Below are 16,406 nucleotides of genomic sequence, written 5' to 3' on the forward strand. Positions count from 1 at the left end.
ACTACTGGGCATATACCCTGAGAAAACCATAATTCAAAAAGAGTCATGTACCAAAATATTCATTGCAGCTCTATTTACAATAGTCAGGACATGGAAGCCACCTACGTGTCCATCAACAGATGAATGGATAAAGAAGATGTGGCACATATATGCAATGGAATATTACTCAGCCATAAAAAGAAATGAAACTGAGTTATTTGTAGTGAGGTGGATGGACCTGGAGTCTGTCATACAGAGTGAAGTAAGTTGGAAGGAGAAAAACAAATACCGTATGCTAACATATATATATTGAATCTAAGAAAAAAAAAGTCATGAAGAGACTAGGGGTAGGATGGGAATAAAACATAGACCTACTAGAGCATGGACTTGAGGATATCAGGAGGGGGAAGGGTAAGCTGTGACGAAGTGAGAGAGTGGCATGGACATATATACACTACCAAACGTAGGGTGGATAGCTAGTGGGAAGCAGCCGCATGGCACAGAGAGATCAGCTAGGTGGTTTGTCACCACCTAAAGGGGTGGGATAGGGAGGGTGGGAGGGAGGGAGATGCAAGAGGGAAGAGATATGGGAACATATGTATATGTATAACTGATTCACTTTGTTGTAAAGCAGAAACTAACACACCATTGTAAAGCAATTATACTCCAATAAAGATGTTAAAAAAAAAAAGGAGAAAGTGTCTATGATCTGACTTCACTGTATTTTTTCTGGATATCATATCTGTGTATTGAGAGCTCACCATATGACAGAAAGCTGCTGTCAATTTAATCATGTATTTTAAAATTTCTTCATCATAGTGAACTCAAATCTGATTCTCTATCCATCAGTCCCAGTTGTATCCTCTGATTTTGCTTTTTTGTTGTTAATATCACTTTAAAAATGGGGTCCCTGGGCTTCCCTGGTGGTGCAGTGGTTGAGAGTCCTACCGATGTAGGGGACGCGGGTTCGTTCCCTGGTCCGGGAAGATCCCACATGCCGCAGAGCGGCTGGGCCCGTGAGCCACGGCCGCTGAGCCTGCGTGTGCGGAGCCTGTGCTCTGCAACCGGAGAGGCCACAACAGTGAGAGGCTCGCGTACTGCAAAAAATGGGGTCCCCAGAATTTAATACAATTTTCTAAATATGGTTGAACCAGGGAAGAGAGGTTGTGGAAAAATCAGGTTTTATTAATGCATCCCAAGATTACATTAGCTTTTTTTGGTAGTCATTCTTCCTGCAGTTAATCAGATATCATTTCCTCAGGAAGATTTTTTATGTCTATCTATAGAAACCTATGTGTTACTCTCACCTGGGTTTGTAATAATTTGTTTAATAATCTGTTTCCCTCACTTGACTCTGAGTAACATGAGGGCAGAGACTATGTTGTTTACCTCCTCATTTTTACTGCATCTTCAGTGTCTAATACAATGTCTGGATCATAGAAGGATTCAGCATACATTTGCTGAGTTAAATGAATGATACATTTGTTTTGAAAAATCAAAATGTGAAAAAATAAACGGAGTAATTATTATACTTCCACATGCATATGGAGCAAGTTTAAGGCTGTTCTGAATTACCTTAATTTCAGTATCAGGTGGAGCACATTCTTGAACACAACTTTTAGCAAATAGCTTGAAGATAGATGCAAGTACATAGGTAGATCTTTAGAAGAATTATTTTATATTGAAGCTGAATATAAAATAAACTTTATCTCAGTGTTGTCCAGAGAAAATATTTGAATAATTCTAATATACATTATTTATGATTTTGTGTGCATGCATGCCCCGGTGGGAGTGGGGGAGAGAGACAGAAAGAGAAAGAGAGAGAGAGAGAGAGAAATATGAAGGAAGAGTGTGAAGTGAGGAAAGGCTGAGAAGAGAAATAACAATTATAATAGGTTAAGATCCTAAACACAGGAGGGGCTTAGAATTTAGTGGAAGAGACCAACTGGGAAATGGATAATTATGGTACAGAATTATTAGAATAAGGAAACTGCATAGTTTAAAAATGTGATCTGGCTCTTCTTGAGGTAGCCAGGAAAGCTTTCACAGATAAAGTAAAATTTGATTTTAGACTTGAGGAGGAAAGAATCAATGGTCTTTTTGGCAGAGCAGAAGGGAACAAAGCTCCAGCTGAGTGATTTGACTTTCCCGTCTTCGTAGCTTTTCCAAAGTTCAATTTTTTTGTCGGGGTTTTTATCATCACCTTTTCATGACTGAAACTGACTTCTCTGAGTGGAATATGTCTCTCTCATGTTCTAGAACGACTGAGGTAGCAGCAGCCATGAAGTGACAGGCTCATCATATACCTTGGGTTTGCCATTAATGAACTGTGTGGTTTTAGGCGAGTCACTTACACTTTCCAGGCCTAAAAGGTTTAATTAGATAATCTTTCCTGTTCCCTTCCAATTCTAAGAATTTGTGAGCCTTTAGAAAAAGACATTGGGATTCTATACACTAATATGTATAGAATAGATAACTGATAAGAACCAGCTGTATACAAATAAATAAATAAAATTAAATTAAAAAAGAAAAAAATGAAAAAGACATTGGGCCCTGGTATTAAGGAGATTTTTTACATTTCAGTGCTGGTAATTATGCTTCCCTGTTCCCCAAGGAGTAAAAGAAACATAGTTTGTGTTAGTATTGCAGCTACTTTGACTTTTTCGTTATTTTTTACAAAGTAAATATTTTAGACACTTCTGATTATGCTAGAGTCAGGGCTAAAGCAGCTCTCAACTCATTATCTGGTGTTTGTCGCTTATAGGCGTTACTGGCCCTTTAAAAAAAAAAAGAACAGGGCAAGAGGGCGCGGCCGAGGGACTCAGGTGCCAGCTAATTCGGCTTCTTCCGGAAAAGTCACCCCAAGGCCAGTCGTATGGCATCCTGGGAAAAGCAGTTTCTTTTGGGCCGCTCTCCCCTAATAACTCCTTGCTTTCGAGCATGAGACGGACTACAACCCCCAGAGGGCCAAGTGGTAGCAGCGGGGCACTGTACACTTGCCGCGGCTGGGCGGCTAGTTCAAGTTGCCATAGCTGCGAGTCTGGGGAGAGCAGAGTCGGTTGCGTCGCTGCGTCCAGTCAGTTACACCTTCTGGGTCACTGGTGGCCGCGGGAGCCGGGTGGGGCCTCGGCAATGATCCGGCATTAAGGACCTGGGGTCCTCTTCTGTCTCAGGTACCTGCGCCCAACCGTCCCCTCGCGCTCTTTCTTTACCACTTCCCTATCTTATCGTAGACGTTTTAGGTCTCGCTTCCTCTCGTCCCATGGGTGGGGACGCCAGAGCCTCCCGGAGATCTGGGGTAGGGCCGTGGATGGGTGGTATACGTGCTAAAGTTGGGGGAGACGGCGTGCCGGGCACCCCAACGCGCCCCTCCCTCGGCGTGGGTGTCCACAGTCAGGTCCTGGTCAAGTTATGCAGTGAGTTTGAACTTCGTTGTTCTCTTTTTGAGAGCAGCTTGTCCTGCCACTAGCAGCTGTGAAGCTTGAGCTGTCAAGGAGTTTGGCCTCATTCTGGCGTGTCCTTGCCTGACCTGGGATATAACTGGACGTTTTGTACATGTTTTAGAGTCACAAAAATTTGCTAATCTTAGGAACGCTGTATCAAGACTTGTCTTTCCTCTGCCAACATGGGAGTTGCCCTAGTGTTAGCTGTTTAACAGCCCCTTACTTGAGTTATTTCGTAGGAACACCTGACATTGAATTCCAGCTGCATCCTTTATCGGTTTGATGGAGCTCAGTCACTGCCGCGGACATCTTGTAAAACTGCTTTGAAGCCTTGTGCCAAGTATTACGTAGAGTATCTATCTAACACAGGGCCTGGGCCATTTGGAGTGCTCAGTATTTGTTATTTATTTTTATTAACTATACAGAGCTGTGCTAATAGAAACATAGTGTGAACCACACTGCAAGGTGAAATTTTCTAGTAGTCACACTAAACAAGTGAAAAGGAGCTGGTGAAATTTCTTTAAGTAATTGGTTTGGTACAGTAGATCCAAAATGTTTTCATTTCCACCTGTAGTCAGTATGAAACTTGAGATATGTTACATCCTAAAAAACTTTAAAAAATGGTACTAAGTACTTCATCTAGTTTACATTTATAGCACATTAGCCACATATGGCTAGTGATTATTGTATTGGACAGCACAGATAGAAGATTAAAATTTTGGTAGTTTCATGTTGGCATAGAGAAATTTGAGGGTGTCTGTGACTCAGAATGAAGGTAGTAGCTGCTTTGTTAAAAGAGTTGAGCATGCATCATACCTGTGTCCTCTCTGCCATTGCATGACCTCTGGGTCAACTTGAACTCTCTCTTGACTGTATATTTTGATTAAGAGAATACCTTTTTTCTTGGGGTGGTTGATAATATATTCCCAGATCTACTTTTTCTGTGGACAGCCAGCAGTTCTGTGGATAATTTTCAGTGGATTCTTACAGACTACTTTGAAAGGCATCACAAAGAACTGAGAATATTTCTGTCTACAGCTCTTAAGACCAAAGGCATTTTACTTTTACTTATTTAATTGCAATACTAAATGTAGGAAGAGTTGGGCAGTTTATAAAATATTTCCTTTAGGAGTGCTAGCATGTAGTTCATTTACTGGCTTAGAAATACAGTCGGGCCATTAAATTCAGAAGTAACATGTTAATTTCATTACCTGCCTTAGTTAGTTTACCCACTGAGAGACATGCTTAGGGATAGTACCTTTGGTTAGACTTGGGCTACAGTTCACACTGCGACATGCTCTAGCCAGCCCAAGGCATGACCAGGTATGGGCGGAAGTCACCAGTGAGGAGTATGCTGGCTGGGCACTTGGGTGTGAAGAATTCCTGTGACTTCAGTGGGGCTTTTGCATGATCCAAGGAACATTTTCTCCGTTCTCTGACTTGATGTGATATATTCTCTGCTATGTACACAAACTGTACATAGGGTGAGCTTATTTTTATCTTTAATTGTTTAAAAAAATTAAGGTTGTGGGTGTGTTTTACTCCTTGTTTCATTTATCTGTAGGTGGTTTGGGGAAAGTGTAGGGGCAACCAAGATCATCCATTTGACTAGGCCTTTTGCCCTGAACCTCATGAAGAAATGATAGGAGGCAGACATACGTGCCTAAGAAGAGCACTGAGCTCAGAGGACAGCAACACAGAGTTTTGGGGGTGTGCTTTGTAAGTATGCTTCCTCCCTGAGTTTCTGAGATAACATATTTTTGCATATTTATAGTGGAAAATAATATGGCAACAAATAGGCTTTTAAGGAGCAAGAAACCCCTTTCTAACATGCAGTATCAAAATTAAATAGGATGGTTGTACATGCAGTATTACAAAAATTCAGGGGAACAAACTAGATACCTTAATAAAAGCAATAATAATGCACCTGCTTCTATTAGACAAATATTTGAGAACCTATTTTGTCTCAGGCCCTGTATTAGGCACCTTTTACATGTTGTATATAATACATTTATTATCCTTCTGTTCATTTTAGAAATGAGGCAGTTGAGGCTCAGATAGGTTATTTGATTTGTTTGGATTCTGGAGCCAAAAGAGTGGTCTTTATCCCCAGGTCTTCTGACTCTAAATCCCAGTCCTGCCCACTACACAGAGGCCACATTGTGGTCTCTGATTGCCCTCTAATAAGGTTTGATTTGCAGTTAGTATTTTTATATTGTGTACCATATAAGCCACGTTTCTTGTTATTCATCTCTTTAAATGTTCAAAGGGTTCTATTATCTTTCTTAGTTTTATTTTCAAGATGTCAATATAATGGTCTTTATGTTGTTGAGGTAAGAGGTAACTGTATCTGTGATTTCTATAAGTGTATGTATGCAACATAAATTGTCATTGATAATCAAGAGGATAGTGTTAACTCAGGTTTTACATCATAGATTTAAAATTCTGGACACTTTAGCATTTTCAAGTTGCATTTAGATAAAGGGCACTTAAAAATGTAGGGAAGACTGATTGGGGTCTTTTAATAACACTTTGTCTAAGATAAATTTGTAAAAGGTTCTTAGAATTAAAGAATATTAGAGCTGGAGGGGCCTGTTAGGGTAATTTAGTCCAGAAATTTTCAACTGCAGTCTTGACACATTTGGGAGTAATATAAAAATAACCTAGAGTAGATTCACTGTAATCCATGTAATAATGTCACTGGGTTGATTCTAATATGAAATGTTTCAATATATTCATACTATTCTATAGTGTTTTTCTTTCTTATAAGAATGTACATATAAAATTTTACCATGTCTCTTTTAACTGCTACATAGTATCCCAAATGACTAGATACATTTAATGGATCCCTTATCAGTGGATTTGTGGGTTTTTTTTTTTTTTTTTTAACTACTGTAAATCTGCAATGAAGCTCTTTTACCTACATCTACATCTAAGGGTATACATACATCTTATACATACAACTCCTTCTGTTTTCTTAGGGAAATAGTTATAGAAGTAGAATCTCTGGGTCAAAACATGTGCATATTACTTATTTTTACTTGCCAGATTGTTCTCTAGAAAAGCTATCCTAGTTAATACTCTTACAGCAAGGTGTGCCCTTGGTGGTAGAACTTTCTTTCACAGGTACAAAACAGATAAAAAAGAATATCATTATTTTAATTTGCAGTTCTTTAATTAGCGAAGTAGAATATATTACACATATTCTGTGAATTGCCTGTTTATCCTGTGCACCTTTTACTACTGGAATGTTCTTTTTTATATTTTTTTAAAGAGATGATGAATTCTTTGGTTTTCATATAATCTAAATATTTTTCTGAGTTTTTACTTTAGTTCTTTAACCTTGTTTCTGGTGTTTTATTAATACTTATGAATGATCCTAAGAGGCTTATCAGGTCTTTATCAGATATTAGCACCTCCCTGAAATTCATATAACCCTTGATGTATATCTGTACAATACCGTTACTTGGATCGTTTGAGAGATGGGAGTATTTGTGGTTAGATGAATCCATTTAGCTGATGAACATTTAAAATCTACTTTATGCATAGTGTTTGCCATGAAACAGGTACTCATGAATGAATGAGCTCACAGATGAATGAATAGGTGAATTAAGGCTAAGCCTGAACTAGGCTTTTAGTGAAGACAGACTTCTTGGAAGAAGTGAACTCTGATTATTTAAAAAAAAGAGGGACTTCCCTGGTGGCGCAGTGGTTAAGAATCGGCCTGCCAATGCAGGGGACACAGGTTCGAGTCCTGGTCCGGGAAGATCCCGCATGCCGCAGAGCAACTAAGTCCGTGCGCCACAACTACTGAGCCTGCGTTCTAGAGCCCACAAGCCAAAACGACTGAGGCCGCGTGCTGCAAATACTGAAGCCCACGCACCTAGAGCCCGTGCTCCACCACCGCAATGAGAAGGCCGCGCACCGCAAGGAAGAGTAGCCCCCACTCGCTGCAACTAGAGAAAGCCTGCGCGTAGCAACGAAGACCCAATGCAGCCGAAAATAAATAAATAAATTTATTTTTTTAAAAGTTAAATAAAAAAAGGAGATAATTTTATAGATTGTAGGAAGAAGGAAAAAGCTCGATGGTGGGAGAGTGAAGGCTTTAAAATGACGAAAATGGGTTAGCTTATGAGTGGCAATTGGTACATTAAAACAGTACTGAGAATGCACACAGTAAAGAGCCTAGGTAATCTGGAGTGTGTAGAGCTTTATAGTACCAATAAATAATTGAGGAATGTAGGTAGTTGCAAATAGCAATGAGAAGGTGATTTGTAATAATTCAAGCAAACCTAGGTTTGATTCAGTTATAAGTTTTAACACATTCAAATGAATTTGAAATGATTATCCTTGTTTACTCTAAAGACATATCAAGTATTCATATTTATACTATTTTGCAGTTCAATCCATATTGTCTGAGGACTTAAGATAATTTTTTTTAACATCTTTATTGGAGTATAACTGTTTTACAATGGTGTGTTAGTTTCGCTTTACAACAAAGTGAATCAGTTATACATATACATATGTTCCCATATCTCTTCCCTCTTGCATCTCCCACCCTCCCTATCCCACGCCTCTAGGTGGTCACAAACCACCTAGCTGATCTCCCTGTGCCATGCAGCTGCTTCCCACTAGCTATCCACCATACGTTTGGTGGTGTATATATGTCCATGCCACTCTCTCACTTCGTCACAGCTTACCCTTCCCCCTCCTGATATCCTCAAGTCCATGCTCTAGTAGGTCTGTGTTTTATTCCCGTCCTACCCCTAGGCTCTTCATGACATTATTTTTTCTTAGATTCCATATATATGTGTTAGTATACAGTATTTGTTTTTCTCCTTCTGACTTACTTCACTCTGTATGACAGACTCCAGATCTATCCACCTCACTACAAATAACTCAGTTTCATTTCTTTTTATGGCTGAGTAATATTCCATTGTATATATGTGCCACATCTTCTTTATCCATTCATCTGTTGATGGACACTTAGGTTGCTTCCATGTCCTGGCTATTGTAAATAGAGCTGCAATGAATATTTTGGTACATGACTCTTTTTGAATTATGGTTTTCTCAGGGTATATGCCCAGTAGTGGGATTGCTGGGCCATATGGTAGTTCTATTTGTAGTTTTTTAAGGAACCTCCATACTGTTCTCCATAGTGGCTGTATCAATTTACATTCCCACCAGCAGTGCAAGAGTGTTCCCTTTTCTCCACACCCTCTCCAGCATTTATTGTTTCTAGAGTTTTTGATGATGGCCAATCTGACTGGTGTGAGATGATATGTCATTGTAGTTTTGATTTGCATTTCTCTAATGATTAATGATGTTGAGCATTCTTTCATGTGTTTGTTGGCAATCTGTATATCTTCTTTGGAGAAATGTCTCTTTAGTTCTGCCCATTTTTGGATTGGGTTGTTTGTTTTTTTGTTATTGAGCTGCATGAGTTGCTTGTAAATTTTGGAGATTAATCCTTTGTCAGTTGCTTCATTTGCAAATATTTTCTCCCATTCTGAGGTTGTCTTTTGGTCTTGTTTATGGTATCCTTTGCTGTGCAAAAGCTTTTAAGTTTCATCAGGTCCCATTTGTTTATTTTTGTTTTTATTTCCATTTCTCTAGGAGATGGGTCAAAAAGGATCTTGCTGTGATTTATATCATAGAGTGTTCTGCCTATGTTTTCCTCTAAGAGTTTGATAGTGTCTGGCCTTACATGTAGGTCTTTAACTCATTTTGAGGTTATTTTTGTGTATGGTGTTAGGGAGTGTTCTAATTTCATACTTTTACATTAGCTGTCCAGTTTTCCCAGCACCACTTATTGAAGAGGCTGTGTATTCTCCACTGTATATTCTTGCCTCCTTTATCAAAGACAAGGTGACCATATGTGTGTGGGTTTATCTCTGGGCTTTCTATCCTGTTCTATTGATCTATATTTCTGTTTTTGTGCCAGTACCATACTGTCTTGATTAATGTAGCTTTGTAGTATACTCTGAAGTCAGGGAACCTGATTCCTCCAGCTCCATTTTGCATTCTCAAGATTGCTTTGGCTATTCGGGATCTTTTGTGTTTCCATACAAATTGTGAAATTTTTTGTTCCGGTTTTGTAAAAAATGCGACTGGTAGTTTGATAGGGATTGCATTGAATCTGTAGATTGCTTTGGGTAGTAGAGTCATTTTCACAATGTTGATTCTTCCAATCCAAGAACATGGTATATCTCTCCATCTGTTTGTATCATCTTTAATTTCTTTCATCAGTGTCTTATAGTTTTCTGCATACAGGTCTTTTGTCTAGTTAGGTAGGTTTATTCCTAGATATTTTTTTCTCTTTGTTGCAGTGGTAAATGGGAGTGTTTTCTTAATTTCATTCTCAGATTTTTCATCATTTGTGTATAAGAATGCGAGAGATTTCTGTGCATTAATTTTGTATCCTGCTACTTGACCAAATTCATTGATTAGCTCTAGTAGTTTTCTGGTAGCATCCTCAGGATTCTCTATGTATAGTATCATGTCATCTGCAAACAGTGACAGCTTTACTTCTTCTTTTCCGATTTGGACTCCTTCTATTTCTTTTTCTTCTCTGAGCTGTGGCTAGAACGTCCAAAACTATGTTGAATAAGAGTGGTGAGAGTGTGCAACCTTGTCTTCTTCCTGATCTTAGTGGAAATGGTTTCACTTTTTCACCACTGAGAACGATGCTGGCTGTTGGTTTGTCATATATGGCCTTTATTATGTTGAGGAAAGTTCCCTCTATGCCTACCTTCTGCAAGGTTTTTATCCTAAATGGGTGTTGAATTTTGTCAAAAGCTTTCTCTGCATCTATTGAGATGATCATATGGTTTTTCTCCTTCAGTTTGTTGATATGGTGTATCACGTTGGTTGATTTTCATATATTGAAGAATCCTTGCATGCTGGAATAAACCCTACTTGATCATGGTGTATGATCCTTTTAAAGTGCTGTTGGATTCTGTTTGCTAGTGTTTTGTTGAGGATTTTTGCATCTATGTTCATCAGTGATATTGGCCTGTAGTGTTCTTTCTTTGTGACGCCTTTGTCTGGTTTTGGTATCAGGGTGATGGTGGCCTCATAGAATGAGTTTGGGAGTGTTCCTCCCTCTGCTATCTTTTGGAAGAGTTTGACAAGGATAGGTGTTAGCTCTTCTCTAAATGTTTGATAGAATTCTCCTTTGAAGCCATCTGGTCCTGGGCTTTTGTTTGTTGGAAGATTTTTAATCACAGTTTCAATTTCAGTGCTTGTGATTGGTCTATTCTGTTCATATTTTCGATTTCTTCCTGGTTCAGTCTCGGCACGTTGTGCATTTCTAAGAATTCGTCCATTTCTTCCAAGCTGTCCATTTTATTCGTATAGAGTAGCTTGTAGTATTCTCTCATAATCTTTTGTATTTCTGCCGTGTCAGTTGTTACTTCTCATTTTTCATTTCTAATTCTGTTGATTTGAGTCTTCTCCCTTTTTTTCTTGATGAGTCTGGCTAATGGTTTATCAATTTTATTTATCTTCTCAAAGAACCAGCTTTTAGTTTTATTGATCTTTGCTATTGTTTTCTTCATTTCTTTTTCATTTATTTCTGATCTGTTCTTTATGATTTCTTTCTTTCTGCCAAATTTGGGGTTTTTTTGGTATTCCTTCTCTAATTGCTTTAGGTGCAAAGTTAGGTTGTTCATTCGAGATGTTTCCTGTGTCTTTTTTTTAATAAATTTATTTTTATTTATTTATTTTTTGGCTGTGTTGGGTCTTCATTTCTGTGCGAGGGCTTTCTCTAGTTGCGGTGAGCGGGGGCCACTCTTCATCGCGGTGCGTGGCCCTCTCACTGTCGTGGCCTCTCTTGTTGCGGAGCACAGGCTCCAGACACGCAGGCTCAGTAGTTGTGGCTCACGGGCCCAGTTGCCCCGTGGCATGTGGGATCTTCCCAGACCAGGTCTCGAACCCGTGTTCCCTTTATTGGCAGGCAGATTCTCAACCACTGCACTACCAGGGAAGCCCCCCTGTTTCTTAAGGTATGATTGTATTGCTATAAACTTCCCTCTTAGAACTGCTTTTGCTGCATTCCATAGGTTTTGGGTTGTCGTGTCTCCATTGTCATTTGTTTCTAATTATTTTTTTATTTCCTCTTTGATTTCTTCAGTGATCACTTCGTTATTAATTAGTGTATTGTTTAGCCTCCATGTGTTTGTAGTTTTTACAGAGATTTTCCTGTAATTGATATCTAGTCTCATAGCATTGTGGTCGGAAAAGATACTTGGTACGATTTCAATTTTCTTAAATTTACCATGGCTAGATTTGTGACCTAAGATATGATCTATCCTGGAGAATGTTCCATGAGCACTTGAGAAAAATGTTTATCTGTTGTTTTTGCATGGAATGTCCTCTAAATATCAATTAAGTCCATCTCATTTAATGTATCATTTAAAACTTGTGTTTCCTTATTTATTTTCATTTTGGATGATCTGTCCATTGATGAATGTGGGGTGTTTAAGTCCCCTAGTATGATTGTGTTACTGTCAATTTCCCCTTTTATGGCTGTTAGTATTTGCCTTATGTATTGAGGTGCTCCTATGTTGGGTGCACAAATATTTACAATTGTTATATCTTCTTCATGGATCGATCCCTTGATCATTATGTAGTGTCCTTCTTTGTCTCTTGTAATGGTTTTTATTTTAAAGTCTATTTTGTCTGATATGAGAATTGCTATTCCAGCTTTCTTCTGATTTCCATTTGCATGGAATATCTTTTTCCATCCCCTCACTTTGAATCTGTATGTGTCCCTAGGTCTGAAGTGGGTCTCTTGTAGACAGCATATATATGGGTCTTGTTTTTGTATCCATTCAGCCAGTCTGTGTGTTTTGGTGGGAGCATGTAATCCATTTACATTTAAGGTAATTATTGATATGTATGTTCCTATTACCATTTACTTAATTGTTTCGGGTTTGTTTTTGTAGGTGTTTTCCATCTCTTGTGTTTCTTGCCTAGAGAAGTTCCTTTAGCATTTGTTGTAAAGCTGGTTTGGTGGTGCTGAACTCTCAGCTTTTGCTTGTCTGTAAAGGTTTTAATTTCTCCATCAAATCTCAATGAGATCCTTGCTGGGTAGAGTAATCTTGGTTGTAGGTTTTTCTCCTTCATCACTTTAAATATGTCCTGCCACTTCCTTCTGGCTTTCAGAGTTTCTGCTGAAAGATCAACTGTTAACCTTATGGGGATTCCCTTGTGTGTTATTTGTTGTTTTTCTCTTGCTGCTTTTAATATGTTTTCTTTGTATTTAATTTTTGTGTGTGTGTATGTGTGGTATGCGGGCCTCTTACTGTTGTGGCTTCTCCTGTCGCGGAGCACAGGCTCCGGATGCACAGGGTCAGCGACCATGGCTCACGGGCCCCTGACGCTCAGTGGCATGTGGGATCTTCCCAGACCAGGGCACGAACCCGTGTCCCCTGCATCGGCAGGTGAATTCTCAACCACTGCGCCACCAGGAAAGCCCTGTATTTAATTTTTGATAGTTTGATTAATATGTGTCTTAGCGTGTTTTTCCTTGGATTTTTCATGTATGGGACTCTCTGTGCTTCCTGGACTTGATTGACTGTTTCCCTTCATATATTAGGGAAGTTTTTAACTATAATCTCTTGAAATATTTTCTCAGTCCCTTTCTTTTTCTCTTCTTCTTCTGTGACCCCTATAATTCGAATGTTGTTGCGTTTAATGTTGTCCCAGAGGTCTCTGAGGCTGTCCTCAGTTCTTTTCATTCTTTTTTCTTTATTCTGCTCTGCAGTAGTTATTTCCTCTATTTTATCTTTCAGGTCACTTATACATTCTTCTGCCTCAGTTATTCTGCCTTTGATCCCTTCTAGAGTATTTTTAATTTCATTTATTGTGTTGCTCATCATTGCTTGCTTCCTCTTTATTTCTTCTAGTTCCTTGTTAAATGTTTCTTGCATTTTGTCTATTCTATTTCCAAGATTTTGGATCATCGTTACTATCATTATTCTGAATTCTTTTTCAGGTAGATTGCCTATTTCCTCTTCATTTGTTAGGTCTGGTGGGTTTTTACCTTGCTCCTTCATCTGCTATGTGTTTTTCTGTCTTTTCATTTTGCTTACTGTGTTTGGGGTCTCCTTTTTGCAGGCTACAGGTTCGTAGTTCCTGTCGTTTTTGGTGTCTGTCCGTAGTGGCTAAGGTTGGCAGTGGGTTGAGTAGGTTTCCTGGTTGTGGGGACTAGTGCCTGTGTTCTGGTGGATGAGGCTGGATCTTGTCTTTCTGATGGGCAGGTCCACATCTGGTGGTGTGTTTTGGGATGTCTGTATCTTTATTATGATTTTAGGCAGCCTCTCTGCTAATGGATGGGACTGTGTTCCTGTCTTGCTATTTGTTGGGCATAGGGTGTCTAGAACTGTAGCTTGCTGGTCATTGAGTTAAGCTGTGTATTTGTGTTGAGATGGAGATCTCCGGGAGATTTTCACCATTTGATATTACGTGGAGCTGGGAGGTCTCTTGTGGACCAGTGTCCTGAAGCTGTTTCTCCCACCTCAGTGACACAGCCCTGACGCCTGGCTGGAGCACCAAGAGTCTTTAGTCCACACGGCTCAGAATAAAAGGGAGAAAAAATAGAAAGGAAAGAAAGGAAGGAAGGAAGGAAGAAAGCAAGGAAGGAAGGAAGAAAGCAAGGAAGGAAGGGAGGGAGGAAGGGAGAGAAGAAGGGAGGGAGGAAGAGAGAGAAGAAGGGAGGGAGGAAGGGAGCAAGAAAGGGAAGAAAGGAGGGGAGACGTGCCCCGGACGTCCCCGGGAGGGGACGTGTGGAGAGTGACCTGTGCTCGCACACAGGCCTCTTGGTGGCGGCAGCAGCGACCCAAGCGTCCCACACCTGTCTCTGGTGTCCATGCCGAGAGCTGCGGCTCGCACCCTTCTGTGGAGCTCCTTTACGCTGTGTGCTTAATCCCGTGTCCTCATGCACCAGGAAACAAAGAGGCAAGAAAAAGTCTCTTGTCTCTTCGGCAGGTCCATGCTCGTCTCTGGAGCTCCTTTACAGGGTGTGCTTAATCCCCTCTCCTCTTGCACCAGGCCGTAAGATAATTACTCTAGGCTATTTACTGCAAAAATTATTTCATCCAACAATTATTTAAGTAGAATCACCAGTTGCAAAGTCCTGTACTTGAAATTTGTCTCTGAATTAATCAGACAGTGTAATAAGGAGAATTTCATTGTAAATTCATTAAAAAATATTCCAGTTACACACCAGCCGCTATGCTCGGTGTTGAAATACAACCATGAACAAAGTAAATGGAGTCTATTGTGAGATTTAGAGACTAGAAGGGAGACAGATAAGTAAACAGCCAGTTACCTATGTCTGGGCTGTGAGGAGTTGGTTGTGGGGAAGGAAGGAAGGCTTTCTAGGGGAAGTTTCCTCTGAACTGAGACTTGAAGGACAAGTAAGAGTTAGCCAAAGGAAAAGGAGTGAAAAGAATGTTCTAGGTGGTGAGTCCAGCATAGGTATAATGGTGAGATGAGCATAACATATTTGTGAAATTGAAAAAAATTCTGTGGCAGGAATAATTACATATTATGGACATGTTTAATTATTGTCTTGCTATAAGTATGGAACTTATAAGTATGCAGACAGAGAAAAGATCACTTCTGGCTGGAGATGGAAGGCTTCGCTGAGATTGTATTATTTGACCTTTACCTGGAAAGATCGGTGGAATTTATATCGGTGGCAATGGTCGACAGCAGATGGCATTTCAGTCAGACCTAATGACATTAGTGAGGGATGGAAGTGGTAGGAGAATAGCTGGTGTAATAGCTAAATGTAGGCCTTATATTTTCTATGGATCTTTCATTAAGAGAAGGGTGGCTTGATTAGGGTCTTGAATTCCTGATTCAAGAATCTAGACTCAATCACATGGGCAGTTGAGTGTTAGTGAAGGTTGGAATGGATAGAAAAAGTCTCAGAGAAGCCATTATAGTGGCTAGTAATGAGTTAAGAGGAGTCCTGAATTATGAATGGTGCCAGTGGTAATGAGAGGGCATACATACACGGTTAGGAATATGGGCCTTGAAGAAAGGCTCACGACTCGGCTCTGCCGATGGAAGCTGTGCAACCTTGGGTACCTTACCTAGCTTCTTTAAGCCTCTTATCTACATATCGTGATGACCATGGTACTTACTTTGTAGGCTTATTGTCATAGAGCAAGCTGTGATGTTAGAGCATTAGCTATTCAGCATTATTATTTCAACTTTTGCTTTTTGAAAGTTTTTGAAATTGAGGTTCTTAACTGGAGTTTACATCCATGTACTTGCAGTAATTCAGTGTTTCAATGTAATTGGTTTTATATGATATTGAGCTGTGTTTTATTATAGTTGGATTCCTTTCTAATTCTATATCTTTAAAATTTTTATATATACATTTAAAAACATTAAAGGAAACAGTTCATGGTACAAAGAATTCCAATCACCTTTTAAAAAAAATTAGAAGTTTTTATTATATCTTGGAAAGAATATACACATTATTCTTTTTACGCACTTTAAAAATTAAGAATAAAAAATACCAAACTCTTGAGTAAGCATATTTCTAAGTACAGTAAAAAAGTATTCCAGTTCATTATTATAGAAGAGTTAAAGGGACATCTAAAGATATAAAGTAAAAGAAGAGTGGGGAAAGAAAGAAATATGGGGATTGAGAAAGAGTGGAGGAAAAATATTAATAATACTTTTTTTTTTAAGTTTAAGGCTTTAGGGCCTGATTTCAGGGAAAAAAAAAAGGGAATGCTTTTCGGCTTGAAAGAGGTTGTAAATATTCCTAATACGAGACAGGATTATTTAAAACTCATCTTAAAATAGCTGTAGAAAATTGGATGTATAGCAGATTTACATAGATAATACTTTACTATCTTATACTGTATTCATTATATAAACCTTTAGTTCTGAGTAAATGGGTACATATTGAATAGTTTGGCCTTAAATGCACTGGTTGTGTGTGTATAGTAGGGGGAA

The 16,406-nt window shown here is 39.1% G+C and overlaps 1 protein-coding gene across 1 annotated transcript in view; it reads left to right on the forward strand.

Moving 5' to 3' along the window:
* The first annotated feature begins 3,004 nt into the window (after positions 1 to 3,004).
* Positions 3,005 to 16,406, forward strand: part of CEP128 (centrosomal protein 128) — a 445,779-nt gene continuing 432,377 nt past the window's right edge. The window contains exons 1-2 of the mRNA XM_067030654.1: positions 3,005 to 3,152; positions 4,987 to 5,141. The gene's annotated coding sequence lies outside the window, so the exon portion shown is untranslated. The remainder of the gene's footprint in view (positions 3,153 to 4,986; positions 5,142 to 16,406) is intronic.

The sequence above is a fragment of the Kogia breviceps genome, chromosome 3 (genome assembly GCF_026419965.1).
Source record: "Kogia breviceps isolate mKogBre1 chromosome 3, mKogBre1 haplotype 1, whole genome shotgun sequence".
NCBI lineage: Eukaryota > Metazoa > Chordata > Mammalia > Artiodactyla > Physeteridae > Kogia > Kogia breviceps.